The sequence below is a fragment of the Electrophorus electricus genome, chromosome 21, assembly GCF_041902795.1.
Source record: "Electrophorus electricus isolate QZ-2024a chromosome 21, ASM4190279v1, whole genome shotgun sequence".
NCBI classification, from domain to species: domain Eukaryota; kingdom Metazoa; phylum Chordata; class Actinopteri; order Gymnotiformes; family Gymnotidae; genus Electrophorus; species Electrophorus electricus.
The window spans coordinates 5,772,501-5,780,709 of NC_137517.1; the positions used below are offsets into that span (position 1 = coordinate 5,772,501).

General features: G+C 45.4%; 1 long non-coding RNA gene across 1 annotated transcript; it reads left to right on the forward strand.

Moving 5' to 3' along the window:
• The first annotated feature begins 1,911 nt into the window (after positions 1-1,911).
• LOC113570347 (uncharacterized) lies at positions 1,912-4,364 on the forward strand. Its single transcript, XR_003409894.3, has 3 exons — positions 1,912-3,262; positions 3,373-3,544; positions 3,820-4,364. It is a non-coding gene; the product is annotated as an uncharacterized LOC113570347 (long non-coding RNA).
• Positions 4,365-8,209: the final 3,845 nt, after the last annotated feature.

Sequence of the window (8,209 nt, forward strand, 5' to 3'; positions counted from 1 at the left end):
AATGTAAATAGATTATAATCCAATCCAATTTTTTTTTTTTCAGTAAATGACATTATTTATTTGAATAATCTAATGAACAATGTATAAAAAGTATGAGTTCTAAATGAGTTCCTTCCTCAGAGTAACCGTACGATGTGGTGTTTGCCCTCCACCTGTGTATTCCGGGAAACGTCCCCGCCCCCTACGGTGGGGACCGCCCCATCCTGACACACTGCCGCTGGCATGGCAATGGCACTGTGTCATTAATAGTGGCATAGCATTCAGGGAAGAACCCCTCCATCATGAAACCGACCTGACCTAGCCAGAAACAGCAGTTTCTATTCCCGGTTTGCGAAATCATTCCCGGGACTACGGTTCCGTCTTCTACGTCATCCTAAAATAGGGTTTGCTTTCTTGCAGTTGTTATTAGACCATTTATGCAACCAGCAGGATGTCAGAAATCGAGACAGCGACTGCCGTCCGCTGTAAGAGTCTCATTTGTGATGTAGCAGGCAACGGCAGAGCCCCGACAGATGATAACCACGCCAGCCGATGCTGCCGGTCGCTCCGTGGTGAAAGAATCCTGACGCATGCGCACACACACGCGCAGATCAAGCTGAGTCCTGCCCTCTTTTGCGGAGACCTTGTGAAAGTCGCTCACGTCCAGACCACGCGGGGGGGTCGACGGCATTGCTGGTGGATGCGGTGAACCTCGGTCGCGCTCCTCGGAACATCCTGGCGTCACACGGCTGAAGGACAGACTTTTTTCAGCTCATCAGCTCATTCACACGAGTTTGAGCGAGGCCAACACTAAACTGTGCGGTGTCAATGCCCTGCAGAACTGTGGCAGAAAAACTTTGTGATGATATGACACTTTGAGGAACAGCACCAGGCATTACCTGTAGAATGACAAGCTTTGTTCTGTGGCCTGCTGCTCACAGAACTGGTGCCGAGGCTTGGAACAGTGTGTGCTGGACACATACCCAACACCGTACACACTGGAGAACTGTCTAACACACACACAAACACGTCTGGACACATACACAACACTGTACACACTGCAGAACTGTCTAACACACACACAAACACGTCTGGACACATACCCAACACCGTACACACTGCAGAACTGTCTACTCTTACTGCATGCCTTACTCAGAGTAACACACATATACACACACACAGAGTACTCTTACTGCATGCCTTACTCAGAGTAACACACACACACACACACACACACAGAGTACTCTTACTGCATGCCTTACTCAGAGGAACACACACAGAGAACTCTTACTGCATGCCTTACTCAGAGTAACACACACACACACAAAGTACTCTTACTGCATGCCTTACTCAGAGTAACACACACACACACACAGAGTATTCTTACTGCATGCCTTACTCAGAGTAACACACACACACAGAGTACTCTTACTGCATGCCTTACTCAAAGTAACACACACACACACACACACACACACAGAGTATTCTTACTGCATGCCTTACTCAGAGTAACACGCACGCACACAAACGCACACAGAGTACTCTTACTGCATGCCTTACTCAAAGTAACACACACACACACACAGAGTATTCTTACTGCATGCCTTACTCAAAGTAACACACACACACACACACAGAGTACTCTTACTGCATGCCTTACTCAATGTAACACACACACACACACAGAGTACTCTTACTGCATGCCTTACTCAGAGTAACACACACACACACACACGCACACGCACAGAGACTTACACATGAAAGGCAGGATTATAAAGGAGAACAAATCTCTGGTTTTTAAAACACCAAGTTTATTTTTACAGTCTCCAGCTGCACTTCTCCGGACCTCTGCATCCGTGCGTGCGTGTGTGTGCGTGTGTGTGTGTGTGTGTGTGTGTGTGTGTGTGTGTGTGTGTGTGTGTGTGGGCGAAAGAGCGAGGTACGCATATTAAGGTGTAGAAAGATATGATTCAGAGAGACAGATGAAAAGCGAGCTGGAATGGAGCACACGTCCATGGCAGATGCCCCGCGATAGATGTGGACGATAAACGTGGAAGAAAAATCCCGAGTTTCGGGGAGAAGCAGACGAAGGAGTGGAGTGAACGCTGTCGGGCAGTCACCACTCTGGAGTTGTCGGGTCTGTGCAGAAAGAGAAACTGAAATGAACATGTGCAGGTCCTCTCTGACGAGTCTTAATACTTATTGTACCTTCCTTCTCCATACGGCTTGGGCTCTGATGAGCTATAATCCTTACTGGACTTTTACTTCAGCAGTGCTTTACTCTCAGAGGCTCATCACAGATTTATGTGTGTGTGTGTGTGTGTGTCTATCTGTGTGTATGCTTCCAACTCTTGTAAAAAGACTTAATCCCAACGGAGCAAAGGAATTGCACTAATAACTAATCTGAACACAGCCCCACATTGTCTGCTTTAACCATGGCTTTTTACCCTGACTGTTGTGTTTGTGTTTGTGTGTGTCCATGTTCCTGCACTTATGAAGATGTATGTGAGCTGGATATCTACTAATTATAGTTTATATGTGCTGTGTTGCATGCATAAATATAGTGTGAACAGTGTACGCTGTAGGTCTGCATGTATTTGATCGATTTGGTCCATGCAGCCTTTGTGGTGTGTGTGTGTGTGTGTCTGTGTGTCTGTGTGTCTGTGTGTCTGTGTGTCTGTGTGTCTGTGTGTGCGGGCGCGCATGCTGAGTTCCAGATTGCATGTGTAGTCTTGGCATTGCGCTTCCAGGTTGAACTGTTTCCAGGAAGGTCGCTCATCTGCCGGAGTTTTCCTGCAGCCCCTCAGTGTGACCCGAATGATTCTGGCCACCCGTAGCACCGTCGCGGGGCATCCGTGCCACAGCCTCCTGAGGAGAGTGCATTCGTACCGCAGCGGAACGGTGAAAATGGAGCAGGCTGGTGCGGAGTGGGTGAGAGGAGAGAGTTTTAGGGTGGAACAGGCTGGAGCGGAGCAGTCCGGAATGGAGCAGGCTGGAGCGGAGGGAACTGGAGTGGAACGGACTGGAGCATAATGGACTGGAGCGGAACGGGCTGGAGCGGAGCGGAGCAGAACGCAACAGAGTGGAGCGGAGCGGAACGCAACGGGCTGGAGTGGAGCGGAGCGGAGCGGACCGGAACGCAACGGGCTGGAGCGGAACAGGGCGGAGCGGAGCAGACCAGGGTGCAGCAGTCACCCCCTTGCCCACGGAGCCCTATATCGGGTTTCCGTCAGGAATAATTTGACGCCTAACGGAATTCTTCGCCTCTGACACATGACCCAAAGTAAGAATCTACAGAGAGCCTAGTTTTCTGTCACAACCTGGAGTGCATGATTGTGTGCACGTGCATGCTTTCCTGTTATATGTTTCACTTGCTTTTTTTCTTTGCGGCAGGCCAGGGTGGTTGTCCGCAGTGAGATGAGGGGCTCGGCTGAAACCGGAGTGAAGGTTACTTTCTCTCCGGAGGGTTTCAACATGGCCTGCTGTTCTGGAGCTGGATTTAAGCTAAATCCACCCCTGGACACGCTGGTTGCCCTGGGAGATGCTGAGTTCCTGTGGAAGTGAGGTGAGAGGTTTTCGTCTCAGACACATGGCCTCAGCTACAACATTGTGACTGTTATGACACCCCCCCCCACAAATGTCCTAACAGTGACTTTGTACCTCGGGGTGTGTTTTTAAACTTCAGCCTAGCGTTCTGACCGTGTCTCCATTCAGTCCTTTCGACCATGTCATATTTATACTAAATATTTAACTGACTGCACTTCCCAAGTCCTCGGTACTTTGGCAGCTGATTCAGACAGTAAATAGTTACATAAAAATTACATTTCTTTCAAATTTGAGATTTGTCCCAAAGACCATGGCTGGACCTCCTCCTCCTCCTGTCGAGCCCCTGCTTAACACAACTGATCTCTGATCGACGTCCAGCTTTCTGGTGCGAAGCAGAAGACACCCAGAACTCCGGTCTTTTCTCCTGCCTGCAGTTTGCATTCAGTCCTCCCGGCAAGGTGGAGCAGATGCTCTCGTGGGAACCGGGCCACAGTGTAATGGCTGGCTGTGAAACGATATGGCCTTCACTCAGTGCAAGAGCGTCAAATTATACCATAACATTGTACCATTACATCCTTCAGACCCCCTACTGGGTTTTTATCCGGGTCAGCTATACACTGTAGCTCCTGTATTACAGAGTTAATGCTTTGCTCTCTCTCTCTCTCTCTCTCTCTCTCTCTCTCTCTCTCTCTCTCTCTCTTGCTCTCTCTCAGTTTCTCACACACACACGTCTATACTTAGGATTTGGAAGAACATTCGACACGGTGACTTAAATATGTTTGTTTTCTGGCTGGAAAGAAGGACGCGAATAAAGAAACGCAGTCATGCCAGGCAGCAGAAGGCGCTGTGAAACGATTTTCTTCTCATTTCTCCTTTTTTTTTCTTTCTTCTTCTTCTATAAAATCAAAGGCACGAGCCGCCTGCGCCGCCGCTAACCACGGCGGCGCGAGAGCAAAGCGGAGAGCGAGAGACGCGGCCGCGCGTGACGAGCCTCGCGCGCACCTGGGCGCGCGTGACGAAACGCGACACTCGTTTTGGCGACGCTCGTGCAATTTTAGGTACCAACAGCTAAAAAACAAACAAACAAACAAAAACAACAACTTTGCACAACTTATATAATATGCAGTAGATTTAGAAAGTTTCTCAGAGTTAAGACTTCCACTGTTATTCTGGTTTTTGTTTTAAAATACAACCTCAACAGAATCGCTAGCACGAGGTAATTTACCGAGAAGAAGTGTGAGCTTGTACCCAATCGATCCATAAATAATGAAAGAAAACATTATTTTTGAATTAGGTTGTAAGTGTTGTACCTTTGCTGAGAGCAAGATAAACTAATTACAGATCTTAGCTTGATCAAGAGAGACTGTCGTTAACATACAAAACAGTGAAAGAGAGAGGGGGGATTATATTTTGATGAATGTAATTAAAAGCTATGATGTTTCTCCCAAAGGCAATCACACCAGGGGTTAATTAACTTTGCATCTCTCTCTCTCACACACACACACACACACACACACACACACACACACACACACACACACACACACACACACACTCCCCACAACACTCAGAGAAATTAATGTAATGCTGTAATTAGCTCCATAAATGTTTTGGCTTAGTATATAATCCCCACGCCTTCCTGCTCGGGTGCATTGCTGTTGCAAATCCTTCTCTTGATGTGTTTTCATACAACAGTGACACTAATCCATGGACCTAAACTTTGCCTCTCACTTTTTTTCTGGTGAGATTTCCCAAACTTTCCCAAACTGGAGATATTTCTCATTAACATATCCTATAGAGACATGTCAAGGCTTTGACAATGATGTGATGGAATTTTTACATCTCTTTACACTGTCATTTTATAGCCTTTGCATCTATATATATTTTTTTACTAACATGCTCTTATGAGTTGTATCAGTGCCTGGTCTTGTGAAGGGCACACCTTTACTCTCTTGCTGCCCGTCTCACTCTGCCACTTGTTACTGAGAGCACTCAGATTAAACATGGCGGCCACGATATGTCCAGGCAGAAGAGGATACTGAGTTTGTTTACAGAACTCTCTGTAATACTGCTCTGGATGTATACCATCGACAGCTCCCAAGAGATGTTTGTGGAATACTTCAATTATATTTATCTATTTATTTATTTTATTTACTCCTTTAAGCTGAAAGAGAAGTTAATCCCCCCTTTGAATTGTGGGTAAATGAAGGCTGTCCCAGTGACAAAACCCATTCGGATTAATTGGTTGATTTGCTTGGGGAGGGGTAAGTGCCCTCGTGTGTGTCATTTTTTACCAGACCAGTGATAGATGAAATGGAGTGTGTCCTGGACTGTGTGTCTTTCTATTCTCCAAATAAATGTTCCTATAGCGCCTTTGGCTTTGTGTACGATTCCCGCACTAAAACCTCTGCTGGTACCGAGCGTGTTGAGTATCATCTACCTCGGTTAATTAACCTTATAAAGCCAAAAACTACACTCGCGTTTGGAGTTCACTGAAACGTTCATCCCCCGGAGGGACCAGATCAGCACGGGCTGTTTTAGTACTCGGACTGTTCTGGCGTTTAAAGCAGCTGGGAGGTTTTTCACTGGACAGGGTGGGGTGGGGTAGGGTAGGGTGGGGTAGGGTGGGGTGGGTGGGGGGGAGTGGGCGGTGCTTAGTTTCTGAGGCCAAATTAATTTGGCTTGAGACGGACATGCTGCTTCTCCAGTAAAGGTCTGCATACCAGATCATCCAGAGCAAATCTGTCATTTTAACAACCATGTGGCGACAAGTTTAGAATGATGAAATGCAGTCTGTGTGTATGGATGAAAAATGCATTTTCTGGACATTGGCAAACAGGCTGTTTAGCGACAGGTGGTCAAGATCTTAAAAAGGGCTTTGGGATTCAGAAATGGCTTGTTCCAAATAGATTTGGTCTTTAGAGGAGGAGATCAGCGTTGGCCTATGGGTCAGTCCACGTCAGCTCTCCCGGGCCTCCCAGTTCATGGCTTGGATTTTTTGGAAAAAGAAAAAAAATGCATGTTTTTCTTGAAAACACTTCATGAGACCTTACAAAATCCCAAAGCTCTGCTCCACGTACGTTTTTAGATATCATTTTTTTTGTTCGTCTCTGAGCTCAATTTCAGCACTTTTGCGATTCTCTTTGTGTGCTAAGCTTCGCTGTTACGGTGAGGGATACAGTATCTGTGCCCTTCCTTCGATTGTTAAGCACTTTCATGGGTAAATTAATGTGTGCAAAAATCAAAGTCGAGGAAATTTCTTAATCTTTAAACTCAAAAAATCACTATTACCAAAACAGTAGCGCTGTGCTTGTATGCTCCTTTCTAACGGAATGGTAAGGGTCCATAAATATCTTTACATACAGGTCAGGCTATACAAACTCTACCAAAATAGGGATTTCATATACATGTCAACATAAAATGATGTTAGTATGCCATCAGTTAAATATTCATCTTTGGCTCTAACGCTCACCAGTTGCCAATTTTTCACTAGATGGACATTTGAACATCCAAGCAACCCTAAGAATAATTTACAACATGTATTCCTGTAAATAATTGTTACTGAATGTGAGGTAATCAAATTAATAAAGATAAATTATTTTTACCCAAACAAAGAATCTTCCATTTTCAAAGATTAGCAGCCACAAGTTTTCACTTTCATAAAGCCAAATTTTGCTTCCTTGTAGTACTAACATAGTACTATCACATCTAGAAGTTTTTGGAGATGCATAAAAGATCGAGTGTCACAGATAAATATAGCTTGAAAGCTGAAAAAAACCTTTTAGAGATATGTTGACTGTGTACTTTCCAAAGAAAGATTATTCTAATTTCCTTAAAACGTTTTTATTGGAAAGCGTCAATATTCGTTGTCAATATATAAGATTAATTAAATATAACTAGTGGCATAATTAAAAAGTATTCAGAGTAGAACTATAAGATTTTGCAAGGGCTCATGAATTTAATAGAAGCTTTTACAAATTTGTTTGTAAATGAGAGATGTCTTTAATGAGAACCACTCTGATAAAACTTGGAATATAGTGTAACTAAACATGGTAATAGTGAAATCTGGTTACAGTAAAATCTGTAACAATGAATTCCAATTTCAAGAGAGCACAGGAAAGCACTTGTTCATGTCTATATCTGTAATCAACAGACCTCAGACCGCCGTTAGAAATATAATGCTGAAAGCTAGCTAGAAACGCTCCTGTGGTCCCAGTCAGAGCATAGAGAGGGGAGAGAGAGGGTTGTGTGTGTGTGGGGGGGGGGACCACGGTGGGAGCAGCACCTGATTTCTGTTTAATGGTGGAAATGGTTGCCTGCACCCCTGGTGTGAATGGTGCTTTATAGACAGCGCTCACCTCAGATCTGCACACACAAGACAGATGCAGGAAAAATGGAGGTGGGGGGTGGTATGTTTACAGTGTGTGTGTGTGTGTGTGTGTGTGTGTGTGTGTGTGTGTGTGTGTGTGTAGACAGTCAATGGGTCATCCTGTGAGCGATGGCGTGCCACTCTTTCTGGAAAATGGGTGAGGAAGAGGCTTTCGACAGGGGCCAGGTGATGGTGTTCCCAACAACGTCAAATGGAGGTCAGGTCTCTCACTGCTCTGTCACAGATTTAAGATGCGACCGCTCCTCGAATCGGCAAACAGCTTGCAAACAGCCAGGAATACTCCAGTTCACCTGG